Source organism: Ursus americanus, chromosome 16, assembly GCF_024610735.1.
Source record: "Ursus americanus isolate L20-20 chromosome 16, mUrsAme1.1.p, whole genome shotgun sequence".
Lineage (NCBI taxonomy): Eukaryota > Metazoa > Chordata > Mammalia > Carnivora > Ursidae > Ursus > Ursus americanus.
The window spans coordinates 15107991-15132081 of NC_142142.1; the positions used below are offsets into that span (position 1 = coordinate 15107991).

Genomic DNA, 24091 nt, shown 5'->3' on the forward strand with positions numbered 1-24091 from the left:
AGACTTGAGGGTCTCTATCTGTCAAACAGACTTAATTTCAACCCCAATGTTGTTATGAAGACTGAGTGAGATGATATATTTGAAAGTGCCTAGGAGACTGCCTGGGATATAGCTGGTGTCCAGTAAATATTAAAATTAAACAAAAGCACTAACAATAACAACAAATAAATAAACAAATAAAAAACATGCTAGGCACCAGATGGAACAACTACAGTTATTTCCATCTGATAGTTGAGGCTCAGAGACATTAAGTCACAGAGCAAAAATGATGCAGGTATATGAATTAATCTCTTTTAGCTTTGATTTCCCCATCAGAAGAGTGGAAATAGAAATAGGTAACGCTCAGATTACCATGAGGATAAACTGAAATAGCATAGGCAAGGGTGGCTAGATGATACATAGCACAGAGTCAAAAAAAAAAAAAAAAAAGGAAAGGAAAGGAAGCAAAAACCAAAAGATAAAGGAGATAATGAGCAAAAACTACACTTTGGGAATCAGAGAAGTAATTATTTTTCCCATTTGGCAACTGCAAAAATTGAGGCTCAGAGTACACAAATATCATGTCCCCAGCATCACCCTGTTTGATGCTGACAAAATGAACTTGACTTGCCTCCTTGCATCGTCCAGGCTCTTTCCATTGCTAAGCTCATCTGTAGCTCCTCAACACATGCATAGCCCACAGGGCTGCTCTGCAGAGGGTATATTATTGTTATGAGCAAATCTGTATTCTAGGCAAACAGAAGAACTTGGTTCACAAATCCCATATTGGAATTCCAGATTGAGGGAATACCAAGTTGTACAGAGAAGGCTGTAGGTCACTGCCAGACAATAATTGCCCTTTAAAATATTCTCCTGTAGAGAAAGGAATTCAATTTAATAAAATTGAGTAAATTGAAAAAAATAGAGACTATGGCATGGAAGCTAAGAGATCAGGTTCTGAAGTCAGACTGACAAGGTTATGAATCTGAGCCTACCACTATCTTGGGCAAATCAAGTAAAATTCTTTTCTGTCAAATGGAGATAATTTTTACTTCTTGATATTGCCATGCAGATTAAATGGCACAATACATGTAAAATTCTCAGAAGAGTGTCTAGAATAGCTCTCCATTAATGTTAACCACAGAGTAGTCCAAGCACACCTACGCATTCCTATGCAACCTCATATAGGTGCTCCCAGGACAGTATTATACTCTATCTTGTCCCACACCTAAAATGGACAAGAATTTGTATTACAGCACTGTATTTGCAAATGGTTCTATTGGAATTATTCGCTTATATATCACAAATGTACTGTTTGAAACATATTTACAACTAAACACACACATGTAATTAGCAAGCCATCCAGACACAGAAATATAACCAGCACCCAGACATCTCTTTTGTTCCCATTCAGTCACTATCCCACCTCTCACCCAGGAGTAACTTCGATCCAATTCCAACAATATATATTAGGTCTGTCTGCTTTTAATTTAATATAAAATGAATTCTTACAGTGTATACTCTATTATATCTGAATTTTCCCTCAATGTTAAGTTGTGAGGTTCATCTATCTTTGTGAATGTGGTTGTGGATCACCCAATTCTCACTGTTCCATAGTATTCCATTGTATCAATATGCCACACCTAATTTACAAATTTTAAACTGTTGTTTTTTTTTTAAACTGTTTTTTTTAATCAAGATGTATTTATTTGAGAGAGAGAAAGAACCAGAGCGAGTGTGAGCACAGGTGCATAAGCAGGGGGAGGGGCAGAGGGAAAGAATCTCAAGCAGAGTGCAAAGCCAGACACAAGGCTCAATATCATGACTCTGGGATTATGACCTGAGCCAAAATCAAGAGTTAGATGCTTAACCGACTGAACTACCCAAGTGCCCCTAATTTATCTATTTTATTGTGGATGGACATTTGTGTAGATTCCAATTAGCGGCTGTTATGAACAAAGTCATGATCATTATTCTAGTATGTGGATTATAGTAAACACATAAATACGTTCTGTTGAGTATGTAGCTAGGAGTGAATTGCTAAGGTTATACATATGTTCAGCTTTAGTAGCTATTATCAAATAGTTTTCAAATGTCTGTACCAAATTGCACTCCAACCAGCAGCATAGGAGAGTTCTGATTCATCCACATCCTTGCCAACACTTCATACATTCCATAATGTTTATCTTAGCTTGATGGAGATGTAGTAATAAAAACTTTACGTTTTTAATTTGCACTCCTTCATGACTAGTTGAGTTTAATATATTCATATATTTTTCATATATTTTGATAGCTATTTGGATATCCTTTTTTTGTGAAATACCCAAGTTCTTTGCCTATTTTTCTATTGGGTTGACTACCTTTTCCCTATTGATTTACAGAAGTTCTTTATATGTTCTGGATATAAGTCTTTTGTCAGACATACATACTGAAAATATCTTTACCACTCTGTGAGTTTCCTTTTTTGTTCTCCTGATAAGTAGATGTCCCTAATTTATAATATATTATGATTATTTTATCATATTTTAAAAATATATTTTAAAGATTTTGTAAACTGATTAAGAGCCACTTTGTCTCTCTTCCCCCAAATAACAGGAGTGCAATGAAGTTCAAATATTATAAATACCCAAATAAATTCAATGCTTCCATCCCAAGCCTATGCTCCCCTTTGATCTACTGGAGGCCCAAACTAATCTGTCTTGCCTTAGACTGCTCAAAGCCTCTCTTATTTTCCTATTCCTTCCAAAATAAGTTCTAGCCATTAACATTTATAATAGACTCATCAGCATTAGAAGGGCAAAATACTATATATTGGCTAATTGAACTTAAAAAAAAAAGGGCAAATAGTATTGCTCAGTAATTTTAAAATAAACTAGGGCCAATAACAAGGTAGATTGTAGGGAGAATTATTATATTTGGAAAGAAGTGGAAGATTGCAAACAAGACCTATGTAAATGTAATTGGAGTTAAGAAGCATACTCAGGAACTTGACCTATAACCTCCAGGAGTAAGGGATGACATTATTGTGGCCATTCATTCATTAACTACCTCTCTGTTTCATATTGGTATGATTAGTTTTTCCTATATTTATTTGACTCCTAATTTGGGTTTGTCCAAAGGAAGGGCTGACACCTAGGTTAGTTTCAAAAATCATTTCCCAAATCTTGCTACCATAGAAGAGACACAGTCTCTTCTGCCAAGGATCTCAAAATTGAGCGAGTGAGATATAGTTCTACCATCCTGTCAAGAACTTGCTATGATATTGTCAAAGACAGTTTTTTTCAGCCAGTGTCCTGGGAGCACAGAGACATTTAAGGTTGTGATGAAAAAAATCTTGACAATAACAGATACCTGGACCTAGGTCTTGAAAATGAGAACTTCTTCAGGTAGAAAAGGAAGAAAATGGCAGGTATCACCAGGTATCACCCAGAAGGCAGGGTGAATAAAATCAGTGCTCTTTTACTCACATAAAATACCATTTACCTTGGGTAATGGATGGAAGTTTGTAAGGTTGGGATATAGCCACCCATTGTTCGTGGGAAGAGCACATGCAGTTTTAGATAAAAAGGGAGAAAGAACGTCTCTCTACTTTGTCTCTTTTTGCTATACACTCACCATGGGGCCTCTCATAGAATCCGTGGTGGAAATAATGCACAGAGCAATCTTAACAGCACAACAGATGGGCCCTGCAGGCAACATCTGAGGTGAGAAGTTAGACTCCAAGACCATCCATCAGATTGCACAGGCCTAGTCTAGTCTCAGGTGCTATCTCAGGCAAATGAATAACTATATGTAAAAATCTCCTCCAAAGGCTGAAAGCCTTTATTGACCTGAGCAGAAGGCAGTTGCTTAACCAACTGAGCCACCCAGGCACCCCTGAACTATGACTTTCAAACAGGTGTGTATTTTATACTTAAAGCACATCTCATTTTAGACTAGCCGTATTTCAAATGTTCAATAGCCTCAGATGGCTAACAGCTATCATATTAGAAAATGAGAATAATTATTAAAAGAAAGTATTAAAACTTCAATTTAAAACTAGTTATGTCATTTTAGGAATACCTTGCACATTATATGTTTTATTTTAGAATATTTTTAGATTTACAAACAGTTGGAAAGATAGAAGAGTTTCTGTATACCCTGCACCTAGTTTCCCCTACAGTTATTGTGTATATTACTACAGCACATTTGTCACAATCAATGAACCAATATCTACCCATTCTTATTAACTAAACTCCATACATTATCCATTTATTAGGTTTTCTTAATGTCCTTTTTCTGTTCCAAGATTCCACTCACTATACCACATTACATTCAGTAGTCATGTCTCTTTAGACTTCTGGGCTGTGATAGTTTCTCAGATTTTCCTTGATGACCTTGACAGTTTTGAAATCGGGTATTTTATAGAATATTCTGCAATTTAGGTTTGTTTGATTTTTTTTTTCTTGTGGTTACACTGGGGTTATAAGTTTTGAAAAGGAAGACCTGCACAGGTGAAGTGCCATTCTCAACACATATCAAAGATACATGTGATCAACACATGACTTATCACGGATGGTGCTACCACTAATCAACTCCCTAAGGTAGTATTTGCTAGGATTCTCTACTATAAAGTCATTTTTCCTCTTTTCCATAGTGTACCCTTTTAATCAAGTCACTAAATGTAGCCCATAATTAAGGAGTAGAGGAGCAAGTTTATACAAATTATTTGAAATTCTATGTGGGAGATTTATCTCTTATCCCCTATTTATGTTTTTATCATTTATTTATAACAAGTATATACTTTATACTCAGTTGCAGAGGTTAATAGAACATTCTTTATTTTGTGACTCAAATTGTTCCATCTTTGGCCATTGGGAGTTCTTTCAGCTGGCTTCTGTGTCCTTTTGGAATTTCTTCATCATTTTGTATTTTGATCAATTCCTTAGTTTCTAGCCCTACTAGATGCTCCAGGTTTATCTTGTATATTCTATGTCCCCACTCTAAAATCAGGCATTTACCCAAGGACTTTTGGTACCTTCTACTGGAGAATGGTATTAGAAACCAAGATCTGTGCATGGGTCACGTTATCTTTTAATGGAAGAGTCCTGCCCTCTTCTATAAATGTATAGGCTACTGTACACTTTGATGAATTCAGTATTTCAGGTTGATCTTTCTGACTTGATACCCCCCAGGGCTGCAACTTCTAAATGCCATCTCTCACTCCTGCAGCAGCTATGGGCTGAGAAAGACTAGCTGTACTTTAGTCTTTCACAATGAACCCCTCTTTGTTCAAATGAAGATTGCCAGGTGTTTTCCTCTGTCCACAACCACCTAATTGAAGATATTCTCTGAAACATTCTGAATAATTGAAAGAGAACTGAAGCTAGAGAGCTTCCTAGGAAACATTTTCCATCAAAACATCATTTCACAGATTAATAATCCTTATGGATTGGCTATTTGTTCACAATGTTTTACTTGAACTTAAAAAGAACTGGCCATGGAGACCTATACAACCACACAGCATCGACATCCACATCCATAGTTTATTCAGGGCCACTTGCCAGGCACTGGGCTAATTAATCTGGACCATGATCCCACTTAATCCTTAAAACACCCCCATGCATAGGTTCTATCTGTTATCTCTATCATTTCTTCTTTACAGTTGAAGAAACTGCACCTAAAAAATTAAGTTGCCCATGACTACACTGCTAGACAATGACTGAGGGGGCGTTCTGAGTGGGAATCTCTCTGACCCTAATTAGCTTCACTTATCCAACCACCGTACTAGATAGCCTGTAACAGGGCCAGTCTTCTCAGACTGCCTGCTTCAATATATGATTAGTGCTTAATATATCAAGTTTACTTATAATTTTAAGAAGCAGCAATATTTGCTTTCAGAACAACCAAATTTTGGCTCAGCAAGTGCAATCACCATAAACATGGCTGGAAAGTTCAACCAAAACTCATGTATGTAAAGACTTATGAGAACAGAGGGCATATTCATTGAGAAATTCTCTCGGAACTCATGTTAAATATGAATATTTACATTTGCTTTTGCAATTCCATTTTATATACAGATACTGATAAAAATATGCAGATTTGGCTAGTAACAGAACTTTACCACAGGACTGCCACTAATAAATGACCATTTCTTGTGGTATTCTTTTCCTTTTAATCTTAATTTAGAAAGCAGCATTGCAGAGTGGAAAACACATGGAGCTGGGAACCAGCAGAAACTTGATTCAAGCCCTGCCACTTATTAACTGAATGATTTTTTAAGTTTCTCGAATGTTTTGTGCCTATGTTTTCTCATTAGTAAAATGAAAGAAATAGAGGATGTTATGAAGACAAAGTGAGATAGCACATGCAAAGTACCCGACCCACAGTATTCTTTTCCACTACTCTGCAATAATGTGTTCAAGTACACCACAATAACCTGCAATGTGTAACAATAATGCACACAGTACAGATCGCTGAGTTACATAGTTTGAATGCATGGTGTAATGTGATTCTCACAGAAATCCTTTCAAATGTGTATTATTGTTAATAGTTAATTTTACAAATAAGGAAAAGTTACTCAGGAGTGTAAAGAAATTTATCAGATACAGGGTGCAGAAAGTCAGAATTTGAACCTAGTGTTGTCTAAAATGCAGTTTAATCGCTCTGCTCTACTAATTTCCCTTATGAGCTCCACAATCAACAGGAGAGTCTAACCTGTTCACACTGTATTCTAACTGTTCTGCTTAATGCATGATAATGCACATTAGAGTCAATAAATGAATAAGAACTAATCTCTTTTTTCCCCTCTCTAGGACTACGTAAAATTACCCAAATTAGGAATTCCTTAATCTTTGGGCCCAGCTTTATTCCCTTTTCTTTCTTGCCTGCAAACATGATTTTGTAACAAGGCTGAAACACTCATTGCTCATTCTTTTGTGTGAAAATTGCATAAGCAATCTCCAGACCCATCCAACTTATAATAAAAAAAAAAGGGTAAATGACAAGTCTATTATTAAAGTTTTGATTAGTACTATTAGCCAAAGTCCAAAGAGGGTTTTGTTCAACAGTTTTGAACAGCCAAACAGGCAAATTTCATGTAGGTTCTATGCATTTGCCACAGAATGAATGACTGACATTTCAGATTGTCAAAATGTCGAATTCCTTCAAAGACTTCCAAATAGGATGGAATAAGGGTAACTGCTTTTCATGTTTCCAGAAGACTGCTAATTTTAAAGTTTAACCTCTCCTTTGCCAAGTAAATTTAAGTTTGGCATTCTTGCTTTCTATCCTCCTACCTCTTAGAGCTTCTCTGAGAAACAATCTAATCTGGGTTATACTAGAGATGCTGTTCTTGAACCAGTATGGAATATTGTGCCCACATACAGCATTGTGCCTTCCTGAATTTATCGTCCTTAAGCAAGACAGTGGATTCCCATTTTAATCACTTTTAACATGCATCACTTTGGGGATGATCTTGGTATGTGATTCATATTTTCAAATAAAAAGGTGTAGATGTAATCCACTATTTGTACAGCAGGCTTCAGCAGGGAAGCAAGTACAGCCTGCTCAGCTTCCATTAAGAACCACTGCAGCAGACCTGGCATTATATATAACATTTAGTCCACATTCTGATTTGAAGAAAATCCTGAAAATTCTCATTTGATTACTTGAGTCCTCATCACCATTAGGTTTTGGAATGAGGTTTGTATCCTCCAGGTGGGAGAGGACATGTGTAGTGGAAAGAGAAATAGGCTTTGAATCAGACAGGCTTGGTTTTAAGTCATTGTTCTGCCACTTACTAGCTTGTAGGCCAACATGGGCCAATTTGTTTTAATGGCTACAGAATAAGTCCCTAACCCCACCAGCACTTTTTCAAATGTATGCTAATTGGTTTCACTGGAAATCCTGCAGAGATTATTTGGAACATTTGTTGCAATTCCATTACAATGTTTAAAAAAAAAAAATGTGTGTTGCCAATCCTTTCCCTTCACTGCTGCCAGTCACATTGCTAAAATGCAAATAATGTAACTGGCCCACTAACAACCTTCAAGGGCTCTACAGTGCCTGAAGTATATAGTCCCAAGCCCTGAGCAGGACTGGGGGGAAAAGCCTTGTATACGACCCCTGCTCTCTCTGCTACCATTGTATTTATTTTTCAGCTCTTTCAAACTTGTGTGATGTAAGTGTACAATTTAAAAATCCTTGATATTTGTATATACTCATGAAATCATCACCAATATTAAGATAGTGAATATATCCATCACCCCAAAAGTTCTTCTCCCTTATTTTAATCCCACTCCTACTTACTTCCTAGTCCCCAGGTAACTACTGATTTATTTCCTGTCATTACTGATTAGTTTGCACTTTGTAGAATTTTATAAAAATGGAAATCAAACAGTATGTGCTCTTTTATCTGGCTTCTTCATCACAGAATTATTATGAGATTCCTCTGTATTGCTGCATGTGTCAGTATTTTATTCCTTCTTATTGCCTTTTATTGTGAGCTTCTGTTGTATGGCTAGAACACAGTTGATATATCCATTCACCTGTTAATGGATATTTAGGTTGTTTCCACAGTTGGGGTGATACAAATAATGTTGCTACAAACATCCATCTATAAGTCTTCATATAGATGTATACTTTCATTTTTCATGGGTAAATACCTAAGAATAAAATGCTTTTATCAACTGGGAGGTGTTTAACTTTTTAAGAAATCACCAAAATGACTTCAAAAGGGTTTTTACTATTATACAATAATGTCTGCTAGCAGGACATGAGATTTCTAATTGCTCCACATACATGCCAACAATTGGTGCCACGATTCCTTTTAATTTTAGACATTCTAATAAGGGATGTAGTGGCATCTTTTGTGGTTTTAGTTTATATTTCCCTAATGATTAATGACAAATGATTATTTGCTATACATACGTGTTCTCTGATGAAGTTTATGTAAAAACCTTTTGACTGTTTATTATTAGTTTGTTTGACTTCTTATAATATCTGGAGAGTTCTTTATATATTCTGGAATAAAATCTGTTATTGGATATTTGATTTGCAAACACCTTTTCCATATCTGTGGGTTTTTAATTATTAGTGTCTTTTGAAAAGAAAAAAAATATTTAATTGTGATGAAGTCTAATTTATTGTTTATAAATCTTGCTTTCAGTATCATATCTAAGAAACTTGCCTAACCTAAGGCCACACCAACTATTTTTTCCTTTTTTTCTGTAAGCTTTAGAGTTTTACATTTAAAATTTAGATCTATGATCCACTTTGTTAATTTTTATATACTATATGAGATATGGATTCAAGTTCACATTTTTGCATTTGAATATCCAATTGTTCCAAAACCATCTGTTGGAAAGACTATCTTTTATCCAATGAATTACTTTTGCAAAAAATCAGTTGTTCATAAATGTATGGATCTATATCTGTGTATCTCTATTCTGTTTCATTGACCCGTATGTCTTTCTTTTTTTTTTTTTTTTTTTTAAGATTTTATTTATTTGACAGAGAGAGAGACAGCCAGTGAGAGAGGGAACACAAGCAGGGGGAGTGGGAGAAGAAGAGGCAGGCTCCCTGCTGGTAGCCTAATGTGGGGGACGGATCCCAGGACTCTGGGATCATGACCTGAGCCGAAGGCAGACGCTTAACGACTGAGCCACCCAGGCACCCCTCCATATGTTTTTCTTAATGCCACTACCACAGTCATTCCTATAGCATTCTAATAAATCTTGACATCAGGTAGTGTAATTCCTCAACTTCCCCCTTCCTTGCCTCTTCCAGCTTCCGGTGGATCCTGGAATTCCTTGGCTTCTGGCAGCTTAACTTCAATCTCTGCCTCAGTCTTCACATGGCTTTCTTCTCTGTATGTATGTGTAAATCTCTCTCTTATAAAGACACCAGTAACTGGATTTAGGGCCTAAATCCAAGAAGATTTCATTTTAAGATCCTTAACTCACTATACCTGCAAAGACTGTAATTTGGGGGACACTATTGAGATCACCATAGTGAGTCTTTGTACTTTCTGTCTTTCAAGAGATACGTCCATTTCATCTAAGTTTCAGATCTATTGGCATGAAGTTAATTCATAATACTCACCTCTCCCACTCTTGATATTGCTAATGTGTGTCTTATTTTATATTTATTCTAGATCAATCTGGCCAGCTATTTAGCAATTTTACTGATATTTTCAAAGAATAAGCTTCTGGTTTCATCAATTTTCTCTATTGTATTTCTGTCTTCTATTTCATTGAGGGAGACTGTACCAGATCTTTATTATATCCTATCTTTTGCTTACCATGCATTTAATTTTCTCTTATTAGTTTCTTAAGGTGGAAGCTGAAATCATTCATGATGCTTCTTTTTTTCTAAAATAGACATTAGTGTTATAAAATTTCCTGTAAATTCTGTCATAGGTAAATCTCACAAATTTTTCTATGTTGAATTTTCATTTCACACATTTCAAAAATACTTCTTGAATTCTGTCTTAATTTTTTTCTTTGGGCCATGGGTTATTTAGAAAATTGTTGTTATTTGGTTTTCAAATTTGGGGGATTTTCCAGGTATCTTTTGTTACCAATTTCTAATTTAATTTCATTAACATGATAGAAGATATTGTATAACTTTAATTATTTTAAATGTATTGAAATACATTTTTGGGCCAGAATATGGTCTATCTTGCTAACTCTTTTGTGTGTACTTGAAAACAATATATATTCTGCTCCAGTTGGGTGCAGTATTCTATTAATGTTAATTAGGCCAAGTTGGTTTTTAGTGTTGTTCAAATCATCTATATATAGCCTCACTGATCTTCTGTTGACTTGCCCTATTTGTTATGAGTATTCTGATATTAAATATGATAATGATTTATTGATTTCTACTTGCAGTTCTGATAGATTTTACTTCATATACTTTGAAGCTGTGTTATTAGATGAATAATGGCTTACCATTGTTACTTCCACTTTCTGAGTTGCCACCTGAAATCTACTTTGTCCGATGTATCTACTGCAACTGTTTTTTGCTTAGTGTTAATAAGACATGCATTTTTCTTTTTTTTTTTTAACTTTTAACCTATTTGTATTTTTATATTCAATGTATGATACTTGTATTTGATATACAGTTTTTACCCTACCTCACAATCTCTCACTTTTAATCGGGATATTTAGTCCATTTATATGTAATGAGATTATCAAAGTTGTTTTTAAATCTACCATCAATTTTTTTAAAACTATTTGTCCCATATATTGTGTGTAGCCTTGCTCCTCTTATTATGCTTTCTTTTGGATTAACTATTTTTAATCGCTTTTAACTTCATTTTTTAGCTACCCCTCTGTTTTACTATTTTAATAGTTGCTTTAGAATTTATAGCATACATCTTTGATTATAGTCTACCTTCAAGTGCTATGATAATGCATCACATGTAAGAACCTTATGATAATAAACTCCCATTTCCTCCCTGCTGCCCTTTCACTATTACTGTCATATATTTTACTTCTATGTACATTATAAAGTTCACAATACATTGTTAATAGTTTTGCTTTAAATAATAATATCCTTCAAATACATTTAAATGTAAGACTCTCTTTTAAATATATATTTATCCACGTAGTTACCATGTCTGATGTTTTGCATTACTTTTGAGTGGGCATGTGTGTGTTAACAGTTTTTGACCATTCGTGTACCTACTCATTAAATATAAGAAATTTGTCTTTTCAAGTCATAACAAAAAAAATTTAATGGTTTTATTGACACATGCAATTCTCCCCATTTAAAATATATAATCAATGATGTTTAATATATTCACAGAGTTGTGCAACCATTATTACAATCTAATTTTACAAACTTTTTAGTGCCAAGAAAAAACAAAAAACAAAACAAAACAAAAATCCAACAACGTACCCATCATCAGTCACTCCTTATTTCCTCCCAATTCTCTTCTGCCTACTCTAAGGTAAACATTAATTTACTTTCTGTCTCTGTATGTTTATCTATTTTGGATATTTCATGTAAATGGAATTACAACCATAATTGGTATTTTATGGTCTTTTGTTACTGGCTTATTTCACTTAGCATGAAGTTTTCAAGGTTCCTCCATGTTGTAGCATGTATCAGTACTTCATTTCTTTATATTGCCGAATAATATTCCATTGTATAAATATACTATATTTTCTCTGCTCATTCATCAGTTGATGAATGGGTAGTTGGGTAGTTTCCACTTCGGGGCCATTATGAGTATTGCTATAATAAACGTTTGTGTACAAAGTTTAGTATGGAGACATGCTTTGAATTATCTTGGGTATATAACTAGGAATGAAATTGCTAGAAGTCATATAACAATTTTATGTTTAATATTTTGAAGACAAGCCAAAGTGTTTTCCAAACTGGCTATACATTCTACCTCCCTACCAGCAATGCATGAGGAATCCAATTTGTACATATCCTTAGCAACACTTGTTATTATCCTTAATTTTTATTACAGTCATTCTAGTGGGCATGAAGAAACACCACATTGTTGTTTTTGATTTGCATTTCCCTATTGGGTAATGTTGTGCATTTTGTCATGTACTTATTGATCATTTGTATACCATCATTGGATAAATGACTATTCATATTCTTGGCCCATTTTACTGGGTTATTATTATTTTATTATTTATTATTGGGTTGTAATAGTCATTTATATATTCTAAACACAAGACTCTTGCTACATAAATAATTTTCAAATATGTTCTCTCATTCAGTGGGTTTTCATTTCACTTCATTGATACTATTTATAGTACAAAAATTTTGTAATTTTTGTGAAGCTCAATTTACCTGTGTTTTTTTTTTTTCTTTTGTCACTTATACTTTTGGTATCGTATCTATGACTTTGCTTAGCAAACAATTCACAGCAACCATTGATCTGAGCTCTAGGGTACCTCCGCAATAAAAATAGACATGGTTCCTGCTTTCATGTAGTTTAAGTTTAGTTGGAGAGACAGGCATTTTTTCCCATCAACACAGAAATATATAATCACAAACTAGTTAGTTATGTGAGGGGGAAAAAAACAGCAGCTATGAGGAAATATAAAAGGAGACCAGACTTTGTGTGTGTGTGTGTGTGTGTGTGTGTGTGTGTGTGTGTGTGTGTGTTTGCTTCCAGAGAAAATTGTAAAGGGAATATATCCTGATGAAACAATATTTGAATTGAAACCTGTAAGACCTAAAAGAGAAAGGGTAATATAGGAAGCTTTCTATGTGGAAAGGCATGTTACCTAAGGAAACTGAAATCGGGCAGTATTGAGTTATAGAGGGAGCAGGGCTGAGAGGAACATCAGATAACACTGTAGAAGTAAGTAGGGATAAGAGCATGCAGAGACTTACAGATGATGTTAAGGACTTTAATATTTTCCCTAAAATCAATATGGAGTGACTGAAAGATTAATCACTTTGGCTGCAGTATGCAAAACAGATTATGAAGAGAGTAAGCAGCAATGAGGCAAGAGGTTAGGAGGCAACTGTATTCCATTCAGGCAAAAGATGAAGGTGGCATGGAGTATGACAATAGCAGTGAAGGTAGAGAGAAGTAAAGAAATTGGGGAGACATTAACTTAGGAAAATGATAGAACTGGATAGGATATGTGAGGTACAGTGACTGATTGCTACATTTGTCCTAAAAAGAAGGTGTCCTTTGAGTCTTGAGTCTTAGAGTTAGCTTCTCTGGTTCCCAAATATTTATTTGTCCCTCAAGAAGACTGAGTACCTGAACTTCTTGCTTTGGTCTGCTTCCAAATCTGATTTCATTAACTTGTGATTTCTGGTCTTTTCTCCTTTTTTAAATTTTTTTTAAAATTTTAATTACAGTGTAGTTAACATACAGTGTTATATTAGTTTCAGGTGTACAATATAGTGATTCAGAAATTCAATACATCACCCAGTGCTCACCACAACTGGTGGTTAAGGGCAATCCTTAATCCCCATCACCTATTTCACCCATCCCCTGACTACCTCCCCTTTGGTATCCATCAGCTTGTTCTCTATAGTTAAGAGTCTGTTTCTTGGTTTCCCTCTCTCTCCTTTTTTCCTTTTGCTTATTTGTTTTGTTTCTTAAATTCTACATATGAGTGAGATCATATGGTATTTGTCTTTCTCTGACTTATTTAGCATTGTACTCTCAAGCTCCATCAATTCTCCTATATAGAGACTCCATACCACATGTTGGATACAATCCTTGATGCAGGCCCTCAAGTACTAATATTGCATGCCCTTCTCTGCTAAATTCTGTGCATTTCTCTCTTTAGATTATTTTTCTTCTGGCAGCCATTGGTACAACCTGTCCAATCAAGTTCAATTTTCCAGAACATTACAAGGTACTAGATGACAGGCAGAATCCTAGAATGTGGAGCAGGCAAGGAGAATTTTCCTCTCCACACACTGGAAACCAGTCTCAAGTAGAGATAAGGACTATAATTGACAAGTAAACTTAACAGCTCTAGAACTAATACACTTCCACAATACAAACATCTTCCCAATTGAATTCACAATACCTACTCATCCTCTATTTCCCCAATCAGAACACCCATTCACCACACCCTCTGTGAGACACAATAAAATATTTAATGTCTCTTTCAGATATAAAAATGGATGAATTTCTTCCTAGATGTTGAAGCTTTGGGGAACATGATATATAATTACCCTCTCCTATAATTTCCTATATTACAACTCTGAAGTTTGCAATATATATCCCTATAATTACTTCTATATGTAATTACATTTACATAATACTTACATGATTTTATTTACATAATATCTAAGGTAATGATTCATTTTTCAGAAACTTTTTGTATGCCCCCAAACAGGCCACATCAGAGCTACATTATTTCTCACATGAAATGCTAAAGAAGGAAAAAAAAATGAGCATATACATATACATTAGCTTGTCATCGTTAGGCAAGTTTATAGAAATTTCGGGGTTGATATTCAAATAGATGTAAGTAGAATGAAGAAGAGTAGAAAAGGTATTCATTCTCTTGTGTCAGAGTGACAAAATATTGTTTCCATGTAACATCAAGAGAGGGGTATATTACATCCTAAGTATAATCAATATTAAAGCACTCCATATTGATGAAGAGATTGAATGCATGGATTTTTCCCCTGGAGTTGTAGCTCTTCCACCCCAGGTGTGTGTAGTGCCCAGTGGGTTTCAGTGCATAATGGGAAGACTTAAAGCTTTGGAGTCAATTACATCTGAGTTCAAATCCTAGCTCTGCAACTTCCAGTTGAATGATCTTAGGCAAGTTATTTCATCTTTCTGAGTCTATTTTTTTCCATCAAAGCTCCAATAATAATATATATACTTCAGAATGTTCCTTAAGGATTAAATAACTGATAGAAATCAAAAAGTTTATTGTATAAGGTAGGTGATCAACAAAATTTCATTCTTCCCTCTCAGTTATTTTATTTACAGAATTTTATGTATCTTCTTAGTGGCTTTTGCCTGTTGGTAAGTAAGCCAGGTAATTAAGATTAGTTTACAGATAGAGCTAATTTCCAAATAATTTTGTTAATATAGAGGTTTTCAAGCTTTAATGGATATCAGAATCCCCTGGAGGGCTTGTTAAACCATGAGTTCTGAGACCCCACCATCAGAAATTTTTGATTTAGGTGGTCTGAGTAGGCCCAAGAATTTGTATTTTTTAAAGTTATGCTGGGGCGCCTGGGTGGCACTGTCAGTTAAGCCTCTGATTCTTGGTTTCAGCTCAGGTCATGTTCTCACGGTCATGAGATTGAGCTCCACGTGGGGCTCTGCACTCAGTGTGGAGTCTGCTGGAGTTTATCTCTCCCTCTTCCTCTGTACCTTCCCCCCAAATAAATCTTTTAAAAACTTAAAAAAAAAAAAAGTTATGCTGATGTTGCTGGTCGTTGACCACACTTTATGAACTAATACTATAATACATGTGCAACCACCAAATTGATATGATCGGCAAAAAGGGAGGAAAGTCCACATTTTCCAGAGCCACATTTGCTGTCCTAAACTATATTCTTTATAAGAGTCAAAATGATTCTGTAGATGGGAGTCAGTACAACCAGACCTGTCCCTCTCTCAGTGTGTGACCTAGGGCACGTCACTTCAATACGCGTGGCTTCAGTTTCTCCATCTTAAATTTAAAGGACTGGGGTAGGTCAATGTCTTCCTCTCCTCTCCTCCCTTCCCCTCCTCTCCCTTTCCCTCCCCTCCCCTCCCAGCCTCTCTCCTCCCCTCATCTCTCCTCTCCTCTCCTCTCCTCTCCTTCCTCTCCCTCTTTCTTTCTTTCTTTCTTTCTTTCTTTCTTTCTTTCTTTCTTTCTTTCTTTTTCTTTCTTCTTCGTGTGTGTGTGTGTGTGTGTGTGTGTGTGTGTATGTTCTCTAAGCATTGTGGGCACAGGGTCTTCAGAGCAAACTCAGGGATGGGTTGGTGGTAGAGTTGAACAGAAAAGAACTTGAGCTTCTCCCATCACCAAATAGATCAGCTCTTCTCAACTTCTTTTCAAAGTTTTCAAATGTTGACTCAAAGGCTTTAGGCTAAGTTAATGAAATTAGAACAAACAAAAGCACATATTAACTAAATGCCATACTCTAAGGTATTAACAACTTGTTAGTTGGAGGTGTGGTAAGATTTGAAGTAGGGAAGGCATCATGAAACACTGATAATCACCGTAGGACCACCTTCTTGAATTAATAACCTCTTAATCATGGGTACTGACTCCAAAGATGCTTCATTTTGAGCCTCTTAATTCTATGTGAAGAAAGCTTTAATGGAGATTAGATCCATGGGTCATAATCTCAAGAGACCTAGATGGTGATTTTGTATAAACTCTGAGCAGGTCAGTAGACAGAGGAATCCTTTTGATTCAAAGACACTCATCCATCTTCTTATTAACTGCTTAAGCAATTCAGGAAAACAAAAAACAAAAAACAAACAAAAAAAACAATGGGCTACCCCAAATCAGCCTGATGACTGAGACTATTGGAGTTAGAAATCAGATGCTATTTTTCTTGAAGTGATGGTAATTTGCATTGTAAATTAGGGTTTTATGGTTGACCCTGCTGCTCTTCCTTGAGATCTTAGTTAACTAGGCACTGTCCACCAGTTGGGCCTGTTCATCAGTATTCTTTTTTTTTTTTTTAAGTCTTTTTTTTTTTTTTTAAAGATTTTATTTATTTATTCGACAGGATAGAGACAGCCAGCGAGAGAGGGAACACAAGCAGGGGGAGTGGGAGAGGAAGAAGCAGGCTCCTAGCAGAGGAGCCTGACGTGGGGCTCGATCCCATAATGCCGGGATCACGCCCTGAGCCAAAGGCAGACGCTTAACCGCTGTGCCACCCTGGCGCCCCTGTTCATCAGTATTCTGCACCTGTATTCATTACCTGTTTTCAGCAAGTATTTGTGAAGGTTGTGAGAAGGAATAACCACAAATTTTATTTAAATAAAGGTGTAAGTTACAATACAATCCCTGACTTGTGATGGTTTGACTTAAGATATTTTGACTTTAAAAAGGTGCAAAAGTAATACACATTCAGTAGAAACCATATTTTGAATTTTGTTCTTTACCCAGGCTAGTGACATGTGTTATGATACTCTTTTGAGATGTTGTGTAATAGCAGTGAGCCGGAGCTCCCAGTTGGCCCCAAGATCACCAGGGTAAACAACCAACACACTTACAAACATTCCATACCCATATAACTATTCTATTTTCCACTTTTAGCACAGTATGAAATAGATTACATAAGATATTCAAAACCATATTACAAAATAGATTTTGTGTTGGATGATTTTCCTTAACTATAAGTGTTATGAGCATGTTTAAAGTAGTCTGGATAAGCTATGAAGTTGAATAAGTTAGGTTAGGTGTATTAAATTGATTATCAACTTAATGATATTTTCAACTTACAGTAGATTTATCCAGACATAACTTCATGGTAAGCAGAGGAAGATCTGCACTGTTTTTACAAACAAACGAAAATAGGAATCTCTTTGGCCTCAATCATGTCCTCAATTGAAAAATTACACTTAGGTCATTGACACATATATTTTACATATATTTTTAAATTTTTCTCATGGCCTTATAATTTAGAAGTCCCAGTGAAAAATATTAACTAAGGAATATGTGTAGAAACTAGAGATAAATATTACCAACATGAGAGAAATCAGATTTGTTATAAAATCTTCCTATCTTGACAATTAAATGTCAAAAGCAACTGATTTTATAGCATTTTCAATCAAAAAGCAGAGATACATCTAATATTAACAAAAATAGTAATACACTAATGAATAATGACAATCCATTCATAGGCTCTTCTAAACCTTCCATTAATATACTGATGGACTAATGCACCTGGCATGAAATCCTGATTGTTCTGCTTTCCATTTCCAGGTCTCTCCTAGTCTCTGTCAAAATCACCAACCATAAAGGCAAATAATATTTCATGTTACCAACATACTACAGCTCCGTATATATTCTCCAGAATGGATGGTTTAGTTATTTCCAAATATTATCTATTTTGCAGGTCACAGATCTTTACAACTTTGACTAGTACCTGATTTACACTACACAAAAGTTTGTACTCCACCATCTTGAAAAATGCATGCAAAGACTGTGAATATTCAGTTTAATTTGTGGTTTTAACCCGTACATTTTCACATTCAAGGGAAACATCTGTCCTACTAATCATTGTTACTTTCATTTCAACAGACAATGCATTCAAATACTGATGAGAATAAGATGCTGCAAGCTTCCAGTGCATATCAAACAGAAGAACAATGAACACCCAGATTACATTAGAAGGACTGTGACTAAAGACATTTAGACAGAATATGTGTTGATAGGGTAATTATTAGGTGGAGTAAATTGCAATGTAGAAGCTTTAACAAGTACTTGTATAAATAGTTTCTTTTCCACAAAAGAGATCTTGTAGTACAGAAAAAATGGTCCCTACTTCTAGTAATTTCCAAAATCAATTGCCTCAAGTTCTATTGTAAGAATATTTTTAAAGTTTCGCTCTGAAGTGTAGTATATGGATTTAATTTTGAGTGGCTACTTTTTGGTACTAGAAGCCATACCTGATCCAGTGATTTCTTCTTCACCCCGTGCAGTGAGAATCGACAGAGAATTGATGCGATAAGACAGCTACCTGGAGTGACCTAAAATGAAAAAGGCATTTTGAAATTAGGGAAAGAAACCTGCAAACCAGTAATGATGGCCTCATGATAGGATGTTTTTCAGTAATTCAACATTTACAGTGTATGCACTGGGTATCAAGCCCAGTTAACTGTGGGCATGGAAGTGCAAAAGAGAGAATGGAAAAGAACTAGCTTTAATGCCACTAAATATTTGTGATATGAGTGGACGAGCAATTAAAAATGAGAATAAAAATTCTTTCTCTGGATGAGTTTAAGAATTATTTGGGAAGGGAAAATATCACATGAAAAAGATCTAATTTTAGTATATCAAATATATAAATCTAAATTATTTTATACAAAGTTTCTACAAATAAGTTTTGAACCAAAAATGCAGTTAAAAGTAAAACATGAATAGGATGAAAATAACAGCTTCCCAGAAGGTGGAATACTTCTTCTGGAGAACTTATAGGAACCACCTATGTCACAAATGTTTAGCCCTAATTCTAGAGTAGAGATTATAGAAACACAAATACACACAACATATACACTCACATACATGTATACATACACATATACACATATACATATGTGTGTAGAGATATGTAAGTTACCACTAATGGTGTGATGTTGTGAATGTTATCAGTTTTAGATATCTCAGTTACCCTAATTAAAAACCACATTCTATGGTGTTCACTTGGCATCATTATCAAAAAGACCGGAGTCAACTATAAGGGCTTCTTTTATACATCTCCAACTTCACCTGAGGCTTTGTTAATTAACCTGATGAACATCGAAAGTAAATCTGCATTGATGAAATTAGTGGCTTGTTGATTAACATGATGACCATTAGAAGTAGGTTCTCACTGATGAAACTGGAGGTATTTAAAATATGTGGATTTGCTTATATGCTTTAGTAAGTCTCCCCTCTCCCTTCATAATCATGATATAAGAACTGAGTGAGGCTTGTAAACTATATCTTCAAGGACAGTGGCCACAACTTGACCCCCCCCCAAAAAAAGATCCATACTCAACTTAAAATGTAGCAGAACTTAATTATAATTATAATGCAGGAGAATATAATTGCCTGATGACAGCTAGAAGAGTTAACCCTAATCACATCCATCTCAAGTGAACTTTCATACCAGTAGTAGTCAGAACAAGTAAAAGCACATGACTTTATTGAAATCAAAATACAGGTTTATAAATTGTTTTATGCTTGATTGCCAATGGATGTCTATATTTAATAAATTTATGTGTATATAAGAATTTGGTTTAACCTCTTTTTATTATAACTTGATATCAAAATTGTAGGTGTAGCTGACCCTCAACCTGAAACTTCTTTGGTAGCTAACTCTATCTACCAGAAAAAGAATCTAGGAGGTGAGAGTGACCAAATGCACATAGCTCAGCTTGCATCAATGATTTGAGTACAGTTCTCCAGATCTTGAAGTCCTCTCTACTGATTCCTTATGTTGAGGGTGGATCTCCAAAGATCAATCATTTCAACCCAGAAACAGTCATTGAACACATTTTCTTTGCTAGGCTCTGAATTTAGCACTGATGATACACAGATATACAGTAAAAATCACTACTTTCTTGGATTTCACAGTCTTGTAAGGGAGCCGACCAGTTCATGAGAAAATTATATGATTTAGTATGATAACTAGAGAATGATATAGGCTAATAGCTAAGAGCAAAGTTACAGACAGATATACAACTGTGGACAAGTTATTAAACCCCCTTAAGTTTTATTTTTCTTATAAGTATAATAGGAATAAAAATAATGAATGCATATACAAAGTTTGGCACAGAAGCTGGCACACGGTAGTGGTCATAAATGGCAGTTGTGATTATTTTGTTAAATGCATTCATATATGTATATACTTAATCACCCAACAAATACTTTGATTTCTATCACTTACTATATGCCAGGCATAGAGAAAGAGACATAGTCCCTTCCATTTTAAAGTTGTTTGAGGTACACACACACTATGAATGCATAGAAGAACTGAAAATTGTATCTCATTGTGGTAGATGTATGCCTTCAAGAAACCTATTCAGAAAGCAATTTTTATCTTTCCAAAATCTCCTATTTTCATACTGCTATTTCCATAGTAACTGGGAGTAAGTTAATGAAAACCATTTACAGTAGTGTCAAGCCCACGTCTTCTATGGCTATCAATTCATCTTGACCATTACCTATGGGTAGGTACAAGACAATTCACCAAGAGCAATAGCAAACCAAAGATATGGCTGGACAATGGTTAACATGGATCAATAAAAATGTGAGCCAGTGGAATCAAGACCTTATGTTTTGTTCTTTATTGGATCTGTAGTTAACAAAATGATAAAGAGTGAGTACTTAAGCAAACCTAATGAGTGATGGACACTAGTATGTAGGACAGTATTCAGACATGCATACCAAACATGTGTCCAAATAGCTAAAGATGCTTAGCATCAACTTTCATCTATTATAACAATCTTTATATGTCATAGCATTATATTTATAACTAGAAGCAGCATCACTTAGCCAGCTATAGGCACAGCCATTTCAACACACATTCAAACTTTTTTAACGGAGGCCCTTGCTCTGATGGGCTTTGGTGCCATTTTTCAACTTTGACAACAGCAATTGTTCAAAAATGAACTGCTCTGCAAAACAGAGAAAAATTTGAAGGAGTGACAGGATGATAAGAAGAGGAATAGGGACAGTAGGAGTGAATAAAGAAGGAAGAAATAAATGAGACTGATGATCATGCCCACAAACTTCCAAATTTTCAGTAAAACGAGCAAAACTCCCAACTAATGTGATGGATATATTTTATGGAAATCACTAAAAGGAATTTGTTGAAGATGGGATTGTCACAGTGTAGGAGAGTATAAGCTCTCTGGCAATTAGCATACTTCTTGAAGAAGGGCTTTTAAATTTCAGAGGCTGTGCAATCCAAGAGTAGTGTTCAAGACAATTTTGTAGCGATAAAGAACCTCATTAAACATTTAAAAAATACACTAAAACAATATTATTCATGCAATATATCATATTTACATGAATCTCAGTGTAGTAGGCTAAATGACAACTCCCTACCTCAAAGATGTCCACATCCTAATTTCCAGAACCTATGAATGTTCCCTTACACAACAAAGGGGACTTTGTAGATGTGATGAAAGATCTTGAGATGGAGATATTATCCTGGATTATATGGGTCAGCCCAAAGTAACCACAAAGATCTTTAAAACTGAAAATTGGAGGCAAGAGGAAAAGAGAGAGAGAGATTTGAAGATGTTATGCTACTGGCTTTGAAGACGAAGGAAGGGGCCATGAGCAAAGCATGTGGGCAGCCCCTGGAAATTGGAAAAGGCAAAGAAATGAGTTCCCCATTAAGTCTCCAAAAGCAATGCAGTGAGGCTAACACTTTGATTATAGCTTAAAAGGACCTCCAAACTGCAAAATACTAAATCTGCATTATTTTAAGCTGTTAAATTTGCCATAATTTGTTCTAGCAATGGTAAGAAACTAACATACTCACATTAGTAAATCTTGACTAAGAATCAGATCCACAAGTTTTCAAGACAAGGCCAAATAGCAAGAAAGGCTATTGCTAAGGCATCCATGGAAGGGAGGATGAAAACCACTAAACTGCACGCTTTAAAACTGTGAATTTGGGGCGCTTGGGTGGCTCAGTTAGTTGAGTCTCCGACTTGGTTTTGGCTCAGGGTCATGGGATCAAGCCCCAACTCAGTGGGGAGTCTGTTTGTGGATTCTCTCCCTCTGCCTCTCCCCCTGCTCATGTTCTCATGATCTCTCTCTCTCTCTCTCTCTCTCTTAAATAAATAAATAAATAGATAAATAAATAAATAAATAACAGTGAATTTTATGTTATGTGAACTATATCTCAGTAAAAAGCAATCTATAGTCAATCAATAACTTGTGGAATAAAGATTATACGATAATAGCCAAGTTTTGTTTTAACCTATTATTTGACTGTTTCAATGTAACACTGATACACTTTCCTATTTTTTTGAAAATGGGATTATAATGATGATGGTAGCAGTGGTGGTAGTGATGATGATGATGTCGTTAATGATGATGTTAAAAATTTTGATGAAAATGACAAACAGCCTTCTTACTGTCTAGTCTAATTCAGTTCCTTTAAGGGTGTGTTTTCCCACCCTAAAGAAATATAATAAATAAATAAGACAAGTATCATATCCATCATTCATTGACTTGATTCTGATCCACTAGCTTTGCCTCCCTAGCATTATCCCTTACTTGAGGCTGGCCAGTCCACCCCCAAAATGAGATGAGAATTTTGCATCATCATCACCAGAGTACTGGGTGTGATTAAAAAGAAAAATGGAATGGGAAGAAATCAGAGAGGGCGACAAACCAATGAGACACTCTGGACTCCAGGAAAAACATTGAGGGTTACATAAAGGAGGGGGTTTGGGGGATGGGGTCACTGGGTGATGGGTATTAAGGAGGGCATGTGTTGTGACGAGCACTGGGTGTTATATGCAACTAATGAATCACTGAACACTACATCAAAAACTAATGATGTATTATATGTTGGCTAACTTAACATAATAATAATTTAAAAAAGAAGAAAGAAAGAAAAATGGAATCATGAATGAAGGAGGTAGGTCAAGTCAGTAGCAGGAAAGGAAACTATTTGGCAGTGCACCCTTGAAGAGAGCAAAGAGCTTCAACCATATCATGGGGAGATGGGAGCACAGAGGTACAGAGAGCTAATGACCTACTATGTCCTGCAACTAAGAGTACTTTCCTAGATATTAAAGAAAATAGGAGAAAAGTAAAAGGTGGTTGAGCATATTAGTTTCCTGTTTAAGAATACTGAATGCAGTATATTAATAAATATCTCAAGAATCCATTATGAGGATACATCACAATAAAACAAAGACATCTGAGTCTTCATTAAGATCAACTGTAAAGATTTTTATGAAGCTTACTTCTTGGATTCACATTTAAGATGA

General features: G+C 35.4%; 1 long non-coding RNA gene across 2 annotated transcripts in view; it reads right to left on the reverse strand.

The window, feature by feature from the left end:
- LOC148108765 (uncharacterized) overlaps nt 1–24091 on the reverse strand; it is a 1465056-nt gene that overhangs the window by 741679 nt on the left and 699286 nt on the right. For both annotated transcript variants that reach the window (XR_015726944.1, XR_015726943.1), the window contains exon 4: nt 19040–19120. This is a non-coding gene — a long non-coding RNA (uncharacterized LOC148108765). The remainder of the gene's footprint in view (nt 1–19039; nt 19121–24091) is intronic.